Genomic DNA, 22,042 nt, shown 5'->3' with positions numbered 1-22,042 from the left:
TGAGCACAGTTCTTAAGTCAAATGTTACTCATACTGTAACATTTAAGACTCTACTTTTATACAGGAGCCTAATTTTGGCCTGGAGGAATGATAAAAGCATGCTACCCTCTATAATTGTCAGAAACTTCAAAGTGTGATGACTATGATTTGATATATTCTCCAATCCAGAAAAAAGGCTTTCATTATTCCCTACCTTAATGCAGGGGCATTTTTGTCCTGGGGAATGTTAGAATAAGGGTGCTCACTCTCTTCTCATCCTGGATTTTGAGGACTTTGAAGCAGTGATGTAGAGCAGTTGAGGGAAACTGAGGAATCAATTATGTGGCTTTTCACTTGAAATTGTTGGCCAGCATCCGTGAGACACATAACAGAATACACTCTCAAATTAACTTTCTTTTTATCAGTTCTAGAGGCCCACTTATTTCTATATATGACTAAATTCTTCCTTGATTTTCTTTTAATTTTTTCCCCAATACCACCTTTGACATTTCTCAAAATGGAGTATTTCGACCTTGCATTTATACCTGTTATAATTGGCTGCTATATTTATAGGTCAGTTTCTCATTTTAAATCTAGGACAACCCAGGGTGCAGTGTCTAGACTAAAATGGTCAGTAAAGACCACATGCTTGTTTGGTTGTCTTCTTGGCTGCTTCTTACAGGCTGGCGGAAGCTTGTAAGCCATCCCACAGTTGCTTTGCTTGATGCCCTCTATCACCTTCTCTCTGTTCACCCTGATCTTTAACAACTTACGCAACTGCATTTGTGCATACTTTTTATTTTTACCAACCAAGTCTGATGTCTTCTCTTCCTTGTGTACAGTTCATTCTCTGTTCACTTAGAACATCACATGCTGTTAATATTAGAATGTTACCTTTGGAAGAGAAGCAAAGACTTTTCTAGACTCCACTTAAAATTAGTTTTTCACATGGCTTCTTCTGTGGAGCTGTGTGGTATAGCTGAACATTTAAATGGCTTCGGTTCATTCCCAGGTTTCCTGTCACCAAATTGAAGACAAGTATGCTAATTCTGACAGTGGGGATTCAGCCATTACATTTCCACTCTGTTTTTCTTTATCTTGCATTTCCTGCCTGTTGCAGTTTTGACCTAGGATGTGTTATTTTGTTGTTGGTGATAACGTTTTCTCATGATGGAAAATGTCAAGTCAAATAACATGGCAGGGCTTGCTGATGATTAAGTCAATTCCTGGTCACCAATGGCATTGCCAATATGGCTGTTGAATTAATGAGGTAAATTAAAGTGGAGTTTTCAGAGGTCAAGAGAGACTCAGTTTTGTAATTTGACATCAGGTGATTTGTGACCACTTTTCTGCCTTTCACTTTAACATACTTGATATGAAGAAATAGCTGCAGAGGATCACCATTTAAGATCATCAGCTACTGTCAGAAAGAGTACACACTGCTTCATCTGAGGCAGCTAGTGATCTGTGTTGGGATCCTTGGTGAATGACCTTGGGCATTCACTGAACCATAAAGCTTTCTTTGTGGAAATGATTTTTTTTAAAACTTGTAAAACTCAAGTAATAATTTTGCTTCATTCTGATGATCAAATAATGTATCTAATGTGAAAGTATGTGATCTATAAAGGACACTGGGTTGTATGTGACAACGTTTTGTTTAAAGTTTGCTCTAAATTATTACTTTTTATTAAATGTTTCATAAAACCGAATTAAAAAAAAAACTTCTGTGATTATCATATTGGTTCATTCTCCATGATGCTTTTAAAGCATATTTCACAGAAGATCTTGTGTTTCTAAACAAGAGTGGAAATTTTTCTCCTAAACAAAAACCGATACATCATGTACTAGAAATATTGACTAGAATTCTGAGCAGATATGCATCGACATATATCATATAAGTGTTTTAGCTATTTCTTGATCTGTAACAAATTACTCTACAATTTAGCAGCTTAAGATGGAGACACATAATAGCTTCTCTGAATCATAATTCTCCTTAGTTGGTAGTCCTTGTTCAGTGTCTTTACTGCGTTGTAGTCAAGATGTCAGCTTGGGTTGTAATCATGTAAGAACCCAAGTGTGGATGTTAAGAGGCAGCCTTAATTCCCAGCTGGCTATTTCTATCTAAATGCCTCAGTTCTCCACCGTATGGGCCTTTCTGTAGAGTTGTTGGAATAGCTCTATAAAAGGGCAGCTTGCTTTCCCCAGGGTAAGTGATCTGAGGGAGAAAAGAGAAAAAGCCACAGTATGTTTTATGTCCTAGCTTCTGAAAGCACAGTCTGGTACTTCTACTGACATGATCAGATGCAATTCAGAATGCCCATTTCAATTTGAATTTCAGATGAGTACTAAGTGAGAATAATTGGGTGTCATATATATTTGAATATAACCATCCATTATCTGTAATTCAAGTTTAATTAGGCACCCTTACTTTTATATGTTGAAACTGACAGTTTTTCCTTCCTCTGTGACTTACTGGTTATTAAATCCAGCCTACCACCAAGAAGGGAAGGGCTAAATTCTCCACTTTGGATCAAGTACCATCAAATACAATATGGACATTTAAAAAAATCCGTGAGTGTGGTATAATGAAAAGAATACCGACTTTTAAATATGACTGTGGTGGTGTGCATAAGAATGTCCTCCATAGGTCCATGTATTTGGATGCTTAATTTGACAGGGAGGAAAACTGTTTGAAAGGACTAGAGGGGTTAGGATTGGCTTTATAGGAGGAAATGTGTTGCTGAGAGTGGGCTTTGAGGTTTCAAAGGGCCGCACCAGTCTGTCTTGCTGGCTGCCTCTGGACCAGAATGTAGCTCTCAGGTACCACTACAGGACCATATGTGCTATCACACTGACACATCCCACCCTGACGAAAACGGACTAACCTCTGAAGCTGTTGGCCAGCACCCAGTTAAATGCTTTCTTTTATGGGTTGCTTTGATCATGGTATCTCTTCAGAACGATATAACAGTGATTAAGACAGTGATAAACATCAGGTTTAATTTTCCTCCTGAACTCATTAGTTCTGGAAGGCAACTCACCGCTCCTCTCAAAACCTTGTGTTTTGTTGTGAATAAATCAGGAGTGGTAATGCATTTTCTCTGAAAGATTGGACAAAAGCTGTCCCCAACTCTCTTCTTCCTTGATAGAACTAATCTCAGGAGTAAACTGTTCAGTATTTATTCTACTCTTTCTCTGTGGATAGGGATGGCTGTGGGCTTCCTAAGTTCTTTTACACACAGAGAGGTCTCTAAGAAAAAGTACCCATTTTTCTTACAGAAAGGGACAGGCCATAGGTGCTACCAACATCTGATCAGTAGAGTCTAGATCACATCCAAGTACCCTGTCATGAAGGGAACAAGAGAGAAAGAGAAGTTAACACTTTTAGCCTTTGGTGGGTGAGAAAATTATTAGCTGTTATGCACTCGCATATAATCATGCAACTTTTAGAAGACATCACTGATCTGAGCAGTCACAGCAAGTCACAGAGGTTGCTTACAAACTCTAGAGAATTATATGATGAATATGTAAGTAATTGGATTTATCTATGTGGTTGATACAAAGATTTTAAAATAGTTGCTATTTATCTTTGATGAGGATGATAATGCAGTCCATCAAAAATCATGGCACTGTGGTGCTTTTGGTTCACACCTACAGCTTTTCTCCTTTTGAGTTATCCATACTGCTAAATTTGAGTATAAAATGCAGAGACAATTTGAGATAGAGAAACCGACAGAAAGCTTACTCAAGTGTAGCTGACATTTTCCAGATAACTGCAGTATTTGAAGGTTAGTGTTATTATCAGACATTTCTATCCTGACCCCAAATTCTATTTATAGTGTAACCACTCTTCATCAGAAAGATATAGGTTGCCTATAAGTTTGGAAGCACAAGCAAATGATCATAATGTGTTATATATAGTGTTTTCAGATTTTATAGACTCCTGTAGTTAAATATCAATTTGAAGGAAGTAACTGTGTGCTACTATGCTTACTGCAGTACTGCTAACAGTAGCCAAGTTTTGTTATCTATCTAACATCCCATAACAGCAGAATGGATAGAGATAATGAGGAATATACTATTCACCCATTCAAAAAAGATTGCAATCCTGTCAGCCCTGAGAGCATGTATGAATCTGGCATATATTAGAAGTAGAATAAGCCAGGTGTAGACATATACTGCAAAATATGTGGTATGGCTGTGAGTTGATCACACAGGAAGACAATAGAACAGTGCTTGCAAAAAAGTATCTTCTAGATGTGAGAAGGCAGGGAGAGGTGAAGATGGTCAGGAGGGACAAATCTATAAGTGTGTTCTGTGAAGCAATAATGCTAATATGTTGTATATTCTAACATAATTGGAAAAGAGAGGTCTGGCTGCTCCTACCACAAAGCACTAGCAAACAGAGCAATGACCATGATTTGACCATTACATAATATATACAGGTGAAGAATGATAGCACTCAACCTTGTAAGTATGTTAATTTAAAAACAAAAACTCAAGAATTAGAGATAATTCATGCTTTAAAAAGCAGCATATTGGGTGAGTGCTAATCAGTCAAATTAACAAATATGAATAGTTTTATTGATCACAGAAATGAAATCAAGATGGAGGCAATCATACTCATTTACAGTACCCATCTTCCTCCGTAACTCTCATTCTGGCTCTCTGTTGGGCAAGTAATTTAACTCGGATGGCCTTGATCTTCTTACATGTAAAATGGAGCTTGTAATTGCTCAAACAAGTTTCATAGGATAAAGTAAACACTCTATATAGTAGAGCTAAAAGATTGCTGGTTGCAATTATTTAGGATTTATTGAAATAATAAACATGCATAAATGTGTCCAATGGAGGAAGTACAGCTCAAAAAGAATCAAAAAGAACATTTGACTTTCACATGTACTTATTGGATGTGCTATTCAAGAGAGGTATCAGATTTTCTGATTGGTGCTTCTTGTATGAAGGAAGCACTTTCATGCAGATTGTCTCCTGATTGTGCCCCACAATTTGTAATAAGCACTTAGAAGCCCAGAGACAACGTGAACTGCCTTAGAAGGCCTGGGTTTCCTTCAGCTCATGCCACAACTTAACAAGTGGCTCCAAGAACGTTGCTTCGCAAAGATTTATTCTGACTCATGCACATCTAGCTTGACTGTGCTTACTGAGAGTTTCTCGTTTTCCTTGGATTAGGTACTAGTTGCCTAAGGCAATTTCTTCTCATGGAAAAGGGCGGCATAATAAAAGAACAAACTCAATCAGGCAGCAACATCCCATTGGCTAGGACAAATCATGTGATCAAGTTCAAATGTCAAAGTGGCAAGAATATGCCATCCACCATGAAGCCGAATGGATGAATTATGCCTCTATAGATAAGCAGAGAATTAAGGTCAGTACTGAGTTTTCCAGATTGTTCTGATCTTTTTTTCTGTGTATCTGTGAATAAGCATTACACAAGTCTTGAGCTATGGTTTATTTGTAAAGTGAGTAGGTTGACCCATCTCAGAGATTCTCAGCCTTGGACCTAAGTTAGAATCACCCAAGGGAAGCTTTTCCCAAACAATTGACCACACGGAGTACCAAGACAAAGGGCAATGAAACCACAGTCTTTGGAGGTAAGGCTAAATGCTCTCGTGTTTATAAAGCTTTCTGTAGAGCCTCAAGGTTCAAGGAAGTTGGGAGCTGCTGCACTGGATGGTTAATATTGATTGTAAACTTGATGAGATTTAGAGTCACAGACAGACAACCTGTGGGTCCCTCTGTGAGACTGTTTCCAGACAGACTTAAATGAGTAGGGAAGGCCCACCCTGATTGTGGGAAGCACCATTGCATGGGCTGAAATCCCAGGCTGTGATTTCAGGAACATGAATGAAGTGCCTGCATTTGTCTCTTTGCTTCCTAGCTTTGGATCCATGTGACCTTCTGCAGCCAGGGCTTCCCTGATGTGATGGTCTGTAGCCTCAGAATGTAGGCCAAATTACAGCCTTTCTTAAAGTTGTTTCTTGTCCGGTATTTGGTCACAGGAAAAAGAAAAGCAGCTAGGGCTGATACAGTGGACCAGTAGGCAGAGCACTTGCCATGCAAATCTTAGGACCAGAGTTCAGATTCCATGGAAACATCAGTGGGCATAGCTGCTCACGTGTAATCCCAATACTCTGAAGACTCGTATAGAGAATCCCCAAGCAAGTTGCCTAGTTAGAATAGCTCAAGGCTCATGTGAGATATACTACGCCGATATACAATGGGAAGAGGGACTAAAGAGGACACTGTGTCAATCCTAGCCTCTACATGCACACATACACATGTATATGCCACATATATGGACACCCTTACACATGCACATGGACACACCAGACACACAAATACCCCCCCCCAAAACAAACAAACAAAGAAAATATAAATTTCAATGTTTTTTTCTTGTATTACAAAACTGTCGGGGCTGCTGAGACCATCCTGAGGTGTCATCCTGATGGGAGGGGTAAATAATTTGTGTTGCTCAGTAATTGCAGAATTTCCTCCAAAGAGCAGCAGCTATGCCATTTTTACTCAGTTCCTGTGCCTCGAGACAGTCCTGATTTCTCCCACCTGTTGCCGTTGGCTGCCAATGTTTTCTGAAATAACAGACCTCTTCTCCTCATTCTTACCCCTTCTTTTTCTTCTCCTCTTCTTCCTTCTTTATCTTTCTTCTCCCTTTCCTCCTTCCCCCCTCCTCTTCCTGTTTTCCTCCTCTTCTTCTTCCTCCTCTTCCCTTTATGCCACTTATTCTCCACTTCCTGTCTAAAGTATACTTCCCATGCTTTTTTCCCCATTGCCACTTAGAGCCACCATCACTCCCTTAAGACTGGCAAGGAGGATTGGCATGCCCCTGCCTCCTGCCACTCTCTCCCTACCTGCCTCAGTATCAGAGTGTGGGAGGGAATTTACATTCCCATGACAAATACTCCGAGACCTTTTGAGAGGGGCCTTGGGATGAAATACAATCAAAATATCACCTGTGTAACTGAGAGATGCGGTAGAAGTTGTGGGGCTGATGGTCTCATGAGAATTCAATCTCTGGTCACTGAATGTGAAGGGAAGATCTGTCCTAATTAACCATGATATTATTCGACGATTATTTACTGGCTACTTCTGGGAGTTTCCTTAATGGTTCTTCCTCACCAACAAGAATTACAGTTTGGGATATGTGAGTGAGAGAAAAAGTCACAGTTCAGAGGCCACTGAGGTTTTATTTCAGTAAGAACATTTTGTTTTTCCTTTTCTCTCCTCTTTAATCTTTTGTCATTGTACTGGGTATTCAAAAATCATATCCTATGGATTCTAAAGCACGCCCCTCAGCCCTAAATTTTACTTCTGCCCAGTAGGGATATATCTCATAGTTGATGATGTCTTACAGTGAATTGACAACATTTTCCCCCCTTGGAGGCATGCATAGTAATGATGCATTTTCTAGCAGGTAACTTCTTGAGGGCAACGAAATTGTGCATCACCCACGATGACTCACGCTGTGTCTACTGCATTCATTTTCTCATTAAACCCTAAAAAACAAATTTCATTGATTAATCAGTCCATTTACTTCTAACAAATACCAATTGAGTTAATGGCATTAATATTACTATTACCATGTATTGAGCTGGTTCTTTATAAGTCCTTTGCATGTGCATCCTCCACTTACTACTTAGAATGACCATGGGAGTCGCTATTGATATTATTCCCATTTAATAGGCCAGGAAAGGGGACACACAGGAACTGGAAAACTTGTCAAATTACAGAGTCAGTAGGAGGCAAAGCAAGATCCAAACCCAGGTTGTTCTGCCTCCAAAGCCCATGCTGCTCACCACTCCCCTACATTGCTCCAAATGTTTATTATTATTATAATTAACAGTGGTGCAGTACTTTACCACACACAATAGGCTTTCCCAAACAGCTAATTTAGTCCTAGCCTAATGAACTGGCACAATGCAATTTCTTTTATATATTTTGCCTTTAAAGTTGTATTTAAAGGGTGTTAAAATACACCCTTAAAAAGCTCCTTCCTAAAAAAAAAAAAAACAAAAAAAAGTTAGCAAGGCAAACTAAAAACCTGGAACTCTTTCACTTCATTAGGACTGAGTGGAGCAAAGCTGGACCAGTGCTCATGCTAATTGGTATCCAAAGGACAATTGTCTAGTTGATTTTGGAAAAACAAGCTATTGTAACATATGAGCCCTTGCTTTGAAGTCTAACTTTGCATTACAACTAACTAAGGAAAATATCACGCACATTAGCTGGATTTTTAAAACAATGGATAGAAATAGTTTGTAAAATGTATCCTGAAGGCTGGTAAATATGATTAATGAACTCAGTCCAGTAGCTTCAACTTTATACAGAACGGCCCAAAAATTCAAGGTATTGATGTGTTTGGCTTAAATCTTATATTCTAGTGATTTATACAGGGAAAAAATAACCAAAGTCTATGTCTGCATTAACAAAGGACTTACAGTTAGAGTGACATTGTTTCTGGGGTCTATTCTTTCCACACATTAAATAATCTAGATATGTCTTAAAGTCACAGAATCATGTGTTAGAAAGGAGGTTATGTGTTTCCCACTTGAGTAGACCCAAGGCAGAGGCCTCTTCGATGCTATGGATATTTCATTTCACTTCTTCCCTTCTGTGTGTCTTCTTTTCAAAGAATTAATATATTTTGAATTATGTGTATATGTTTTGGGGGGTATTTAATGTGAGTTTAAGTGACCATGGAGGCTTGAGGTCTGGGCTTCCCCTGAAACTGGAGTTCCACATGGTTATGAACAGCCCAATATGAGTGTTAAGAGGCAAACTTATGTTCTCTGCATGAGTAATACGTGTTCATAACCACTGAGCCATCTCTTCAGCCCAAGGTATACTTTTTTTTTTTCAATACCCCACTTAGGTTTGTTGGATTAGAAAAACTATTTTTATTTTTATTTTTGACAACTTCATTATTATCTTCTCTGAGCAATGAGAGGAAAATACGATAGCTGACTTTGACGAAGGGATAGATTCTGGGCATTCTTTTCCAGAGTGCCACCAAATCCTACACAGTAGATGATGAGGCTTCACACTTTAGCAAGAGATCTTCAGGACAGTGAAGCACCCACCACTAATTAAATGTCAGTATCTAAGGTGGGAGATGCAAATCTTCCTTTCATCTAATGTTAAGTATTTTCTACTTTCTGTCCTCATTCTCTGGGATGAAAAGAGATCCTCACAAGAAGACTTTATAGCACCCAAACAAAGCAATTATCTCAATATTTTGAGGGAGTCCAGTAGTAATACTTTTTTTTTTTCTTATAACCTGAAAAATTCCATTCTAAGTCTTTTAGTTTGGAAATGAGAGATATTTTTTACTTGGGTGATTAAATGACTTTCCCAACAACATATAACTGATTCATGACAGAAGAAAGATGAGAACCCTTTTTCTAATTTAAATTTTTTTATTAATTACAGTTTCTTCACTTTGTATCCCAGCTGTAGCCCCCTCCCATATCTCCTCCCAATCCCACCCTCCCTCCCTCTTCTCCTATGCCCCTCCCTCAGTCCACTGATAGGGGAGGTTCTCCTCCCCTTCCATCTGATTGTAGTCTATCAGGTCAGATGAGAACTTTTGATGCTGCTATAAGAAAATGCCACATGAAGAATGCTTATTCAGAGCATTCTGTCATGGTTGTAGAGTCTGAGAAGTTCAAGACCAGGCTGCCTATAGCTGGAGAAGGCTGCTGCCTGCTTTCAAGATGGTGGCTTTAATACCATGTCCTCTGGAAATTGGGAACATTGTATTCTTACATGGTGAAGGGCAGAAAGGAAGGCCAAAAAAAAAAAAAAAAAAAAGAGGAAGAAAGAAAGAAAAAAGAAAAGTCAACATGAGCCTTATATAATGCCAATAGTCTGTTCCTGAAAGCAAAGTCCTTGTGTCTACACCTGCATTTTAGTGAATGCTCTGTCTGCAGGGTCAATGAAACACTAACAACCCAGTCAAATTGCTAGTTACTGAGGCTGGTAAGGCATGCTTAGTTTCCAGCCTCTCAACACTGTGACACTGGGGAATGTGCTTCTGACACTTGAATTGTCCTGGATAGTTTTAGTCCACAGCATCCAGGCTCCTAACTCTACCCTAATTTTACTCTCCACTGCAAATATTTTCACTTACTATTGAAAACTTTATTTACATGTGAGAACACCCTTCAGGAAACTCTTGGGCAAAAATAGCACAAGGTCTCTAAGTTTTAAAAGGTTTCTCTTTAAGACATGGCTTCAGAAATGACCTTCAAAGGCTTTTCTCCACATCTCTGATTAGTGGGTGCAATAACCTTTAGCTGAAGAAAAGGACACCCAAAGAGCAAAGCAATAATAGAGGAATTACTTTGGCAATTACTAGTGTAATTATGAGTCCACCTTTGAAAACAGATGAAGAAATCAGTGATGGAAAAACTCAGCACCACAGCCTATGAGAACAGAAATGCCAGAATCAGTTAGGCTATTTTGTGGACTTCTTAGGTTGAAATATTTTTGGCATCATTAAAATAATGTGTTTTTTCCAGTATTGTGTATGATAATTTCTATGTTACTAGTGTTATCAAACCTCATGAGTTACCTTGTGTCTGTTAAATGGTATGAACTCTTGGCCTTGTCATCTCTTAAGTGAAAATAATCCAACCAGCTTACCTCATAAAAACAAAAACAAAAACAAAAACAAAAAACAAAAAAAAACAAAAATCAAAATCCCATAGGCTTAAAACTAAGAAGATTGGAAAACCCACTTTGGTTTTGCGGTGAATTACCTGATCTCTCTTGGAGCTTCTATTTTAGTTCTGTGTGATGGTTAATCATTATTGTTGGGGCTGGAGAGGGAGCTCAGTTGTTCAGAGCACTGGCTGCTCCTGTAGAAGCCCTAGGTTTGGGTCCCAACACCCACATGGTGGTCCACAAACATCCATAACTCTAGTTCCATGGGATCCAATGCACCAGGCACACCCATACACACATGAAGTCAAAACACTCATAGATATTAAAACAACAACAAACTTTCATTGTCAATTTGACTGTATTTAGAATCACTTAAATACAGTGATGGGCATCTCCCTGTGGATGTTTTCAGAGGGTATAAACTGAGAAGGGAAGATGCTTCCTGAATATGAACAGCACTGTTTGATAGGCTGGGATTGTGGGCTTAATGAAAAGGGGGAAACTAAGGAGAGTACTAGCACTCATTTCTCTCTGCTTTTGACTGTAGACACAATTTGACCATCTTCTTCACACATCTACTGAGCCTTCCCTGCTGTGTTTTACTGTATGACTTCAAACTGTGAGCCAAAAGAAATCTTTCTTTCCTAAAGTTGGTTTTGCCAGCTATTTTGTCACAGCAATGAAAAAAATTAACCAATGTTAAGTCTTCCAGGTTTCTGCAGGATATGAAAAACAAAACAAAAACAAACAAACAAACAAAAAACAACTAGCATGCTTCTTGAGCTGACAAGAGCCTCCAGTTATCTTTATTTAACCAGTTCAAATTAGCTAATAAAATAAGAGAAATCACCAGATGTATTTGTGAGCACATTATCACTTTCCAAAGCAAAGGTTCTGCCCTGCCCATGATGAGCAAGCCTGCTTATGAAGCCTGTTATCCAAAGACCTCATTTATGCATAGCAGAATACCAATTGGATCCATTAGGCCCTTTATTTAAGCAGGGTAAACTTCCTTTAGTTTCTTTTATACTTCAAGAATGCAACAAAGGGGAAAAATTAGATCTTTGTGTCAAATTTTTTCATAATTAATTTGTTTGGGTTTTTGGTACTGTGGAATACCAGCAATTAAAAAGTTCTGCATGACTCTTCCACCCTTCATTTCACATTCCACGTTCAGGCGAGGGAAGTTTTCTTGAAGTCCCTTTTCTCTTTGCCTCGTTCTAAAGATACCGGAAGCAGTGTGCTTCTCCAGTAGCTCACCCACTATGGACATCCCAAGAATAGCTGAAGCACAGCATGCCTAAATGAGCATCCGAGTACACATCCCAAGAACGGAGATAATATTCAGCCCTAATACAGACAGGGTCCTATGTCCCTCCTCTCCAGTGCCAAGCTGCCCTGCGATTCTGATGACACCGAGGTTTGGTTCAGTTCTGGCACTGGCTCACTGTCAGGGCCAGGGGGACCGCAACTGTCGACTCTCCACCAGTCCTGTCCTTTCTCTAAACCAGACACTATTGTCTTTTACATCTTAACCATAATTGCTTAGCTAGCTCCTCACCTCCAATTTAGAGTCCACTTTACCTGAATAGATGCTTTTTGAAATATATAAAATAAATGATTTCTACCCGTGTAGCACTATTTCGGGTATGGAAATACATCCTTATTCATGAAATAGAAAAGTCAAGTGAAGATTTTGAGTCATATGCTTTTTTCAAACCTCAGGTGCTGCTCATGAACCACCCTCTGAGGCACCAACCATTGGGGCATCAGCCAGTTTTGTCATTAGTCTAAGGAAGTCTGTTCCAGTTTCCCCTCTGGGGAAATGGTCAGGATTATAATTGTGATATAAATAGTGTAATAAATCCAACACTGGAGCCATTAATTCCCTGGAACGAAAGTGTGCCTTTGGAATGAAATCCAGTAGTTATCATGTGGGCCTGTGTGTTGCTCTGCATGCATTTAGGAACGTGTGTTTTTCACCTCTGATTCCCTGGCCACCTCATTAACAAATTGAATTATTTTTATTTTTCTCATTCACAGTGTTTGATCTCCATTAAGGTCTTTGATTTGATATTAGGGATTAGGTATGCTGAGAGGGCTTGGTGTACATGGGAGTTCTAGTTCAACTCAGAATTTTTGAAATCACCTTAGGCTGTAATCAGAGCAAAAAAACAAGTAGCAGAGTATTCCTGTCTGTAATAGAAAAAATTAGAGGACTGCAATATGGATAAACACACATACACATACATACACACACACATACACACATATATGTATTTACATCTATATATGTATATATACTATATATCGTATAGTGTGTGTGTGTTCATTTATACTTCATTTATATATATCATGTATGTACACACACTATATATAGTGCCTATATATTCCACTGTGTGTGTGTGTATATATGTATGTATATATTATATACACTTTGCAAGATGTCAAATGGCTACTCTTTATAGCAGCTGCCTGTCTCTTCTGTTCTAAAAACCTGAAAATTACATACAATTACCAATTATTTTACCATGCTAATCTTAATCTTAAAACCCACTAGGAGAAACAGTGTTTCTAGAAAAATGTCTTAATTTTGTTTTCCCTGGAAGCAAGCCCTAGGAAACTCCTGTTCAGTTCATGGGTGCTATGAATATGCACAATCCTCAGCAAAGAAAGCACTCACACACATTTGGCTGTTGACCCTGGTACCCTCCCAGAGACCTCAGAGGCTGCTCAAGTCAGTCATTTTTTTTTTTCTCTAATCTACCTGGACATAGTTCAGTAAGGTAAAATGTGACCAGGCTGTCTTGGTCTCTGCTAAGTGGGGCTTGGAGATTTAAGATTACATGGCTTTCTCAAGTACAATCTATGAGGTTCCAAGTAGCAATATGGGAAGAAAGATAGACTTTTTAAAATGATCTTTTGGATACAATTGACTTGTGTGGTATTTAATTTCAGCTCAAACCACTTCTGGCACTGAGCTAGTGGTGAGAAGACTCAGTTTTAGCTGCAGCTTTGCTATTCTTTAGCTCTGTAGATTTGGGCAAGCCTTTCTCTCCCTCTGTTAATAATGATTGTCATCTAGTCGACTAAGTGCTAGGTATTTTGCTAAGAGCTGTATTTTCTCATTTAATTTTTTCTAATTTTCTCATTTAATTCCCACATAACCCTGTGAGGTGTGTCTGTGACTTGCCCTATTTTCAGATAAGTAAAATTTAAGTGACTCACTCAGAGCTAAAGAACTAATAAGTGATAGAATCAAAGCTCAAAGCAAAGCCAGGGCTGTCTGATTTCGAGGTCTCTGAGTATAGCCACTGAGCTTCACTGCTTATGTTTTTCAACATATTGCATTCTGAGCTTTAAATAGACTTGTCACAGGATTCGTAGGAAACTGTCTAGGTTTGCAAAGACACTCTGGAGACTTCGTGCTATTTCAGCTCTGAAATGGAGATGTAAGTCTACATCATTACCCAGTTCTCTAATTCTCCTGAGGAACATCTCTCACCTTGACGTTTATTCCGCCAGATGGCGGTGAGGTGTGGTGGCTGACCTCCGCTGGTCCCACCCTCTTAAGGTGAGGCATGTATTCCACCCTGGAGCTGGCCAGCATATCATAATCAAGCATTGTAGTTGTTGGTTCAGACTTGCTCATGTGATTTAATTCATGCTCAGGATTTCTGTCATGACTTGTGGAGTTTAATCTGAATACAAGAAGATGTGGGCCCATAGCTAGAAGCAGTCCGTTACAATTGCCACAGTCACAGGGAAAATATGACCGACAATCAGTAAGTGGATCCTCCTGAAGTTTATAAGCTTCTGTACTCTGGAGAAACTGTTAATTTACAAGCGGCTCATAGGAGAAGTAATCTTTTCCAGCTATACATCTGACTGAGGATTAGCATCTAAAACACACAAAGCTCTTGAAAAGCTAAACACCAAGAAAGCAAACCCGTTTTAAAATAGGCTGAATGGTACTGAACAGAAAGCTCTCAAAAAATGCAAATGGGTAAGAGACATTTAAAAAATGATGAACATCCTTAAACATCAAAGAAATGCAAAAAAAAAAAAAAAAAAAAAAAAACCTCCTTTGAGATTTCATGTTACCCTTGCCAGAATGAATAACATCAAGAAAACAGATAACAAACACAAACACGGGTGAGTATGTGGGGTAGGGAAATCCTCATTTAATGTTGGTGCGAGCATAAACTGGTGCTGACACAATGGAAATCAAAGGATAGAAGCTGAGGTAATATATGACCCAGCTATACTACTCCTGGACACACACAAACAGATCTGGTTCTTTCCACAGAGATGTATTCTCATACTTTTGTTGCTGTGTTCACAATAGCTACGGCATAGAAGCAGCCTAGATGAGAGAGCGCAGGTCAGTAGATGAAAATGTAGTGTCGATACACAATTGGATTAGATTCAACTGTAAAGAAAAGTGAAACTATGAAATTCTCAGTAAATGAATGGAAGTAGAATGTATATTCTACTTCCATTCTTTCTGATCATTTGCTGCTCTCCAGAAGATGTTAATCGCTAATTGTCAGTGTGCATTTCGTGACACTGAACTGCTGTCTCTGATGCCCGTGAGCCCTGAGAGGAAACTCATTGCCATCCCCTTCATTTCTTTGTAATTACATTTGATCTTTGAAACCAAAAGAATCATTTAGGTTGAGGAGGTATGACTCGATTGAATGAATAATCTCTGCGTAAGCCATTGTATTTCATTGACTGGTAGGTTTCAAAGTCTGGGTGAGGCCGTAGCCTTTCCAGCCTCCTCATTTAGCAGCCAAGGGGTGGCAGCTAGATATTGGTGTGAGTCACATGGTAGTTGCGGGCTGTCGGGCACTAGATTCAAGGTCTTTCATGCCAGATAAGGGTAATTTTCACTATACTACCGCCTCTCTCCTGACCCTGAATGAGCTGGTAAATTTCATGACTGCAAACTAGAAGAGCCTGAGAGGCACAGAAAGTGAGCCCAAGCTGGTCAGGAGAGAATTAGCCTTGCTCATACTTCTTCCTGTTTTGAGATGGGCCGAAAGGGTACAATTGCCTCCTGGGTGTCCATCAATCTAGAGAATGCGCATAGTAGTTAATGCCCAAAACAATCAAACCTCTGTCATTTGTTCCCACATGGTACGAGAATTTGTACCATAGAGTTTTGGACACTGGCAAACAAAATAAGTTTTTGTGTGACTTAAAAGAAAACCCCACTTTCTAATTAAAGATGATTCTTCAGTTTTCACTAGAATTTTTTACTTAACACATAATATTTGTATATGTTTTTTTTTTTTAGATGCAGTTTACTATGAATTCCAGATCAGAGAGTTTGTTGATCAGATCAGAGTTGTTGGTGCACATATCACCCCAAACATTTATCATGTATTTGTATGGTGGTGGGGGGAGGAGGCATTCAAAGTGTTCTCTACTTTAAAATATTAAATTTACTGTGATACCTGAAGCTGCTGTATTGTGCCACTGAACATGTCCAGCTTTTCTTCTCACACGGGTACACTTCTATAGTCAGTAATCAGCTTCTGTCCATCTCCCAGTTCTCCCTGACTCTCATAGTGGGGATGTGCTATGTTGCTGCCTGCTGATAGTTAGAACCTGTTTGTGCCATTAGCTACCTTTGATGATGAGATAGTGCATTTATTCGCTATTTCTATAAGCTTGTGTATTTCTCTACTTCAAATTCATCCTGTGTGCCACTATTCCAACCCTGTTAGGTTTAGAGCCAATGATAGAGAATATTAAATTTATTTTAGGGGTCACTGTGTTCATTATGGACTAAAGCAACTAAGCAATTAACCAAAGTACAGCAATTTTATCTTTCAGTAATTCATCATGATTTTTTTTTCATTTTCTAAAGACATAATTAATAAATTACTATCAGTAATTTCACAGAATGAGAAATCAGAGGATAATCAGAAGGAGGACTGCTAGGAGATTCAGAAGCTTAAATATTTCTTAAGATTTTTATTTTATACAAAGCTTTTATTTCACTGACACTAAATAACCGGAAGTGTCAACAACTGACCACAAGGTAGGTTAATAGAGGGCAAGGTCACCACCACTCAGCCTCTGAACGTAAAAAGAGTTGGCAGAAAAAATTACCCTTTGAAATGGACTTGGATAAGTGATTGTGATGCACTGTAGTCCATTGGCTTAGGAACACACAAAAGAATAAAGCCCGTAAGACTCTGAGCCTTTGACTGATGACAGGGTGGAAGAAAAGAAGAGCCACAGCTCAGAATTAGAGATGTGCTACCAATTTAGGTTGCAAACTTACATTTTAACCCTGAAATGAAATAATGAATAGAATATGTGCTCGACTGTTGATGACTATTAGCAGTATTCATGTCACTATGAGGAGGAGAAAGGACTTTGGAAGGAATCTGGATAAGGGCTAGTATGATGTCCCCTATAGTAAGATGGGCCAGAGGCAATTTTACCTTTTTCTTAAATTAATAATCAAGTGAAAATGCCTAAACTAATGCTAACATTGATCTTGATAAACTAGATTCTTTTAGGGAAGGGACTAATCTTGACACCCAGTTCTATTTTATGGAAGATCTATTTGGAGCTGAGGAGATGTCCTTTAGAAAACATTAAAAATCCCCCACTTTATAGTAGTAAAGTATGTTTTATGGCCTAGAAATGCTAAAGGTGAGTGGGCAAGTTTACTGCTGGCTCAGGGCCCCATCTCTGCAGCTTTCTAAAACTTCATGTAGTAAAGGAAGTAACAGCCCATTAATAATGGTTACTGCCTTCTTGGAGCCATGGATGAAGCTGAGAGAGAGCAAGAAATTGAGCAGGGGTAGTCATTTCATACGACTGACAAGTGCTTTGAAGATGGTCGTGTTAACTACCTGAGAAATCCCCCCAAGAGCCTTTTCACAGAATCACTACAACAAGATGGCAACTTCCTTAGCAAACACCTGCAGGTCGGGGAGAAATGAAGAGCCCGAGAAATGATAGGTGAGATCATCAAGATTCATCTCCATGAATCCTTCCAGGATTGAGGGTCCACAATCCTACAGGACCAAGTTACAGCAGAGTTGACTCCTTTCTGGGCCTGTGCAGCTGTGTGGACCTCTATTTGAACACTTCTTTAAGAACTGTAGAATGCACAAGTTAGAAGGGCTCATCCATCCAATTAACCAAAACCCTTCTTTTTGAAGATAACTAATTTTGAAGTAACTACTGCAGTCTTTAGCAAATTCTTACTGAGTATCTACTGGGTGTCAACTCTTAGTGTCTCCTAACCCAGTAACACTGTTCCTTTAAGGAGTAACAGCTTTGGGTCATGAACAGTATTATATTTGCAAAAAGGAACACAGTCTGTGCCCCCACAGAATTTATATCTAGTGAATAGACAGACCAGAATCAAGTAGACAGACCAATAAAGGATTTTTTTTAAAAATTCTAAGTACTAAGAAAAAACAAAGTTCTGAATATCAGAGGATATTGGAGAATGAGAAAAGCTAAGTGTGGAGGTGGACTGTACCTATTCAAGATCACCAAAGAAGGTAATGGTTGATGGCTCACGGTTGGCTGAATCAGTGAGTAATTATTGAATTATACTGTCTACACTAACAAGGTCAAGTTCTAGGCACTGAAAACAAAGCTGTTGAAAACCCTTGACTTTATTGGGACTTTTTCTAATCTTAACTTCAACACAGAGACAACAGGTAAAGGAGCAAATGGCGGCATGTGCTTTATGTTTCTAATTACCTTGGAGAAGTAACAAAAACAAAACAGGCAATGGTGATAGCACTGTAAGGGTATGATTTGGGGAGACCCAAGCAGGTGCCTGGAAGAAGTAAAGGAATATCCCGATGAAGAACGTAATAGAGTTTTTCTATCTAATATGGTAGGCCCCAGCTACAAGTAGCATCCATGCTTACATCACGTTTAAAATTAACTTCTTTAGTTGTTTTTTGTTGTTGTTGTTGTTGTTTTTGTTTTTTGTTTGTTTTTTTGTTTTTCAGCAGGGCAACTGTTCCATGGCTACCCGTGTCTCATGGTGACTGTTTGGAGAATGCAGATATAGTGAATTTCTGTTGTTACGGAGCTTTCTAGTTAGGAGAAGCAGGGAGTGTCTAGTATGAAATACCTTCAGATGAAAGGACATAGCAGCATTTGAAGATCAGCAGAAAAATGGGCATGGCAGGAGGTGAAGACAGAGTAGGAGTATTGGAAGGTGGGAAAATTTAGGAGCAGTTTGTAGTTTAGGTCTTGAAAGAATTCAAAGGGTGTGAGATCCCACTGTCAGATGACAAACCAGTGGGAGGTTTTGAGCTAAGGTATTGTAGGCTCAGTACTGTATTTGAGAGGGCTGTCTAACTATTGTAGCAAGAAAAGCATATGGAGTCCAAAGGCAGAAACAGGAAACCTGATAGGAAACTCCTAGAGCTACCCAGTCATTAGAGAACGGTGATTTGATCCAGGCTAGAATAAAAAATGAAATTTTAGCTATCTTTAAGATGGAACGGTTAGAATTCATCAATAACTTCAAATGATGATGACATGGACTGGGTTATATATAGAGAGAGCAAAAGCAGCTTGAGTCTGATTTTACACAGAAGGTAAGTTCAATGGGATTTGTCAACAGAATGTAAATATGAATGCTGTGAGAGAAAGAGGAATCTGGATGACTTCAATTATTGAAACTATGGATTCATTAAGGCTGAATTCACCTGCTCTTAATTGATAAAAGGAAGATTTGGGGAGGCATACGTGCATGAACATATATGAAGTTTGAAATGACTGAGCAAGGGGTCTAGCTCCTCTCCATGCATGGTCCTTGGTTGGTGCATCAGTCTCCACTAATCAGTCTCCACTGGCTGCCCTGGGCCCGGATTTTTTGGCTCTGTTGGTCTTCTTGTAGAGCTCCTGTCCCTTCCTTATAACACCCCTCCCCACCCCACTCTTCCATAAGATTCCCTACCCAAAGTTTGGCTGTGTGTCCCAGCATCTGCTTCCATCCCTTCTCAGATGTAGCCCATAGGTGGCTCAGTCTCCATGTGGGCTCCCTAGTAAGGGAAGCAGGGGCTGTCCCTGACATGGACTCTGTTACTTGCTCTTAGAGCACTTCCCCCTGGTTGGCAGGTGGGGCCTTGCCAGGCCACAGAGGAAGAGGATGCAGGCAGTCCTGATGAGACTTGATAGGCTAGGGTCAGTTGGTAGGGAAAACTAGGGAAGAGGGATATGGGGGAAAGGGATGGAGGGTGGAACTGGGAGGGGCTGGGGAAGGGGGCTACAACTGGGATATAAAGTGAATAAATTAAAAAAATAGAAAAAGAAAAAACAGACAAAAAAGAAATGACTATTTGATCTGAAGCTAGAAAGGAAAATCAGGTGGCTGTAGGCTGAAGACTGGAATACATTTGTAGCAGTTAGAACCTGGAGAGCATGTGAATGAAGAAGTGTACAAACTGACCAAGAGGCACTCCCCTTTAAGGAGGAGGAGGGATGAGAAAAAACGAGCAAAGACAAACAAGAACTTGTCTGCAAGGTAGGAGGAAGTCATAAGAGAGGTAACTTTCTGTGTGGAGAGGTGTGATCAAATGTCAGTAACCAATTGGTTTCCCAAAGTGAGGGGAACAGGGACTATTTCTAACAGGAACTCAATGACTGGCTCTTTGGTCTCCCCACCCCCGAAGGGAGGAGCAGTCCTGTTAGGCCACAGAGGAGGGCTTTGCAGCCAGTCCTGAAGATACCTGATAAAACAGGATCAGATGAATGGGGAGGAGGTCCCCCCATCAGTGGACTTGGAAAGGAGCACGGTGGAGATGAGGGAGTGAGGGAGGGACTGGGAGGGAATGAGGGATCAGGACACGGCTGGGATACAGAGTTAATAAAATGTAACTGATAAAAAAATAATAATAATAAAATAAAATAAATGTGGAAAAAAAATGTCCCATCCAGTCCCATTCCTCACCCACTGCTTACCATTCAAGTAAGATTATTTCAAATCACTAACTCAATTTAGCAGCATGAGGTTATTGGTATGTTTGTCAAGGCCACTTTGAGGGAAATAGATTCAAAAGAGAGATTAGGGAAAGTCATTTTTGCTTTAAAGGACAGTTGGGGAATGAGCTTATAGCCACAGGGAAAACTAGGTCAAGATTGTGGTGTTTTGTAGAGATGGGAGAGATCATAGCACTCTTGAATGCTGACACGGATCATTCGACAGAGGGAAAATTTAATTATGTATGAAAGAGAGGCAACAAATGCGAGGAAATATACTGAAGTAGGCAAGAGAGGAATGGGATCTATTGTGTATCTGGGGGGATGAATTTAAGTGAGAGCAGCTGGTCGGGAAGCAGTAACAGAGAAAGCAGAGCATGCAAACACAGAGGCAGTCAATGGGCAGAGGTGGCTTGAGAGCAGATGCTGTGTCCCTTCTGATCTTTTCCATGTTCCAGTAGAAGAAGAAATGAAGTCCTTCATTAATCCAGAGTGAGGGGGCAGAAGGAAGTGGACAACTGGAGGAAGCCGCCTGAATTAGTTCTTAGGATAGGGAATATATTGCGAAGTGTCATTACAAGGGCTGAGCCTAGGGACCTCTTATGTTGTCATGAACTAAAAGGGGAGGCACTCTAATGATTATTTTTTTTTTAATTTTTATTTTTTATATTAATTACAATTTATTCATTTTGTGTCTGGGCTTTAGCCCCTTCCCTCTTTCCCTCCCAATCCCACCCTACCTCTCTCATCTCCTCCCATGTCCCTCTCCAAGTCCACTGATGTTTTAAAACACATATACAATGATATGGCTAAGTCAAGTTAACTAACATGCATTGATGCACATAGTTAACATTCTGTTCTGGTGTGACCATTTCATGTCCTCTGTCTGACTGACTGTCTATTTGTCTGTCTGCCTGTCTGTCTATTTTCTATCTACCTATCTATATCCACCTGTTTTACTCGCAGCCATTTACACAAGCATAAATTCAAGGTTCATAGAGGTTTGAGTTTACCTAGGGTAGGGTTTAGTTAGAACAAAAGAAAATACCTGGGGCTTGGGAGTAAGGGTTGTGCCACCAAACGTAATGATACACCAGCAATATTAGCCACATAAGAAAGATGTGAGTGTGACTGGGGTGATAGCTCAATGATAAGAGAGCTTGCCGCATGAGCATGAGAACCCGAGTTCATATTCCCAGCACCCATGTCAAAAGCTGAGCGTGGCTGGGCATGCCTGTAACCTCCCCACTAAGGGTCTGGGACAGGCAGATCTTTGGAGCTGCCGTCACCAAGACTATTCCTATCATGAGCTTCCAGTTCAGTGAGCATCCCTGCCTCAAGGTTATGATAGAAGATGACTTTTCTGGCCCCTGCATTAGTG

This window comes from Meriones unguiculatus, chromosome 5 (assembly GCF_030254825.1).
Source record: "Meriones unguiculatus strain TT.TT164.6M chromosome 5, Bangor_MerUng_6.1, whole genome shotgun sequence".
NCBI classification, from domain to species: Eukaryota; Metazoa; Chordata; class Mammalia; order Rodentia; family Muridae; genus Meriones; species Meriones unguiculatus.
The sequence above is the reverse complement of the archived record's forward strand: the minus strand, read 5'-3'. Positions refer to the sequence as shown.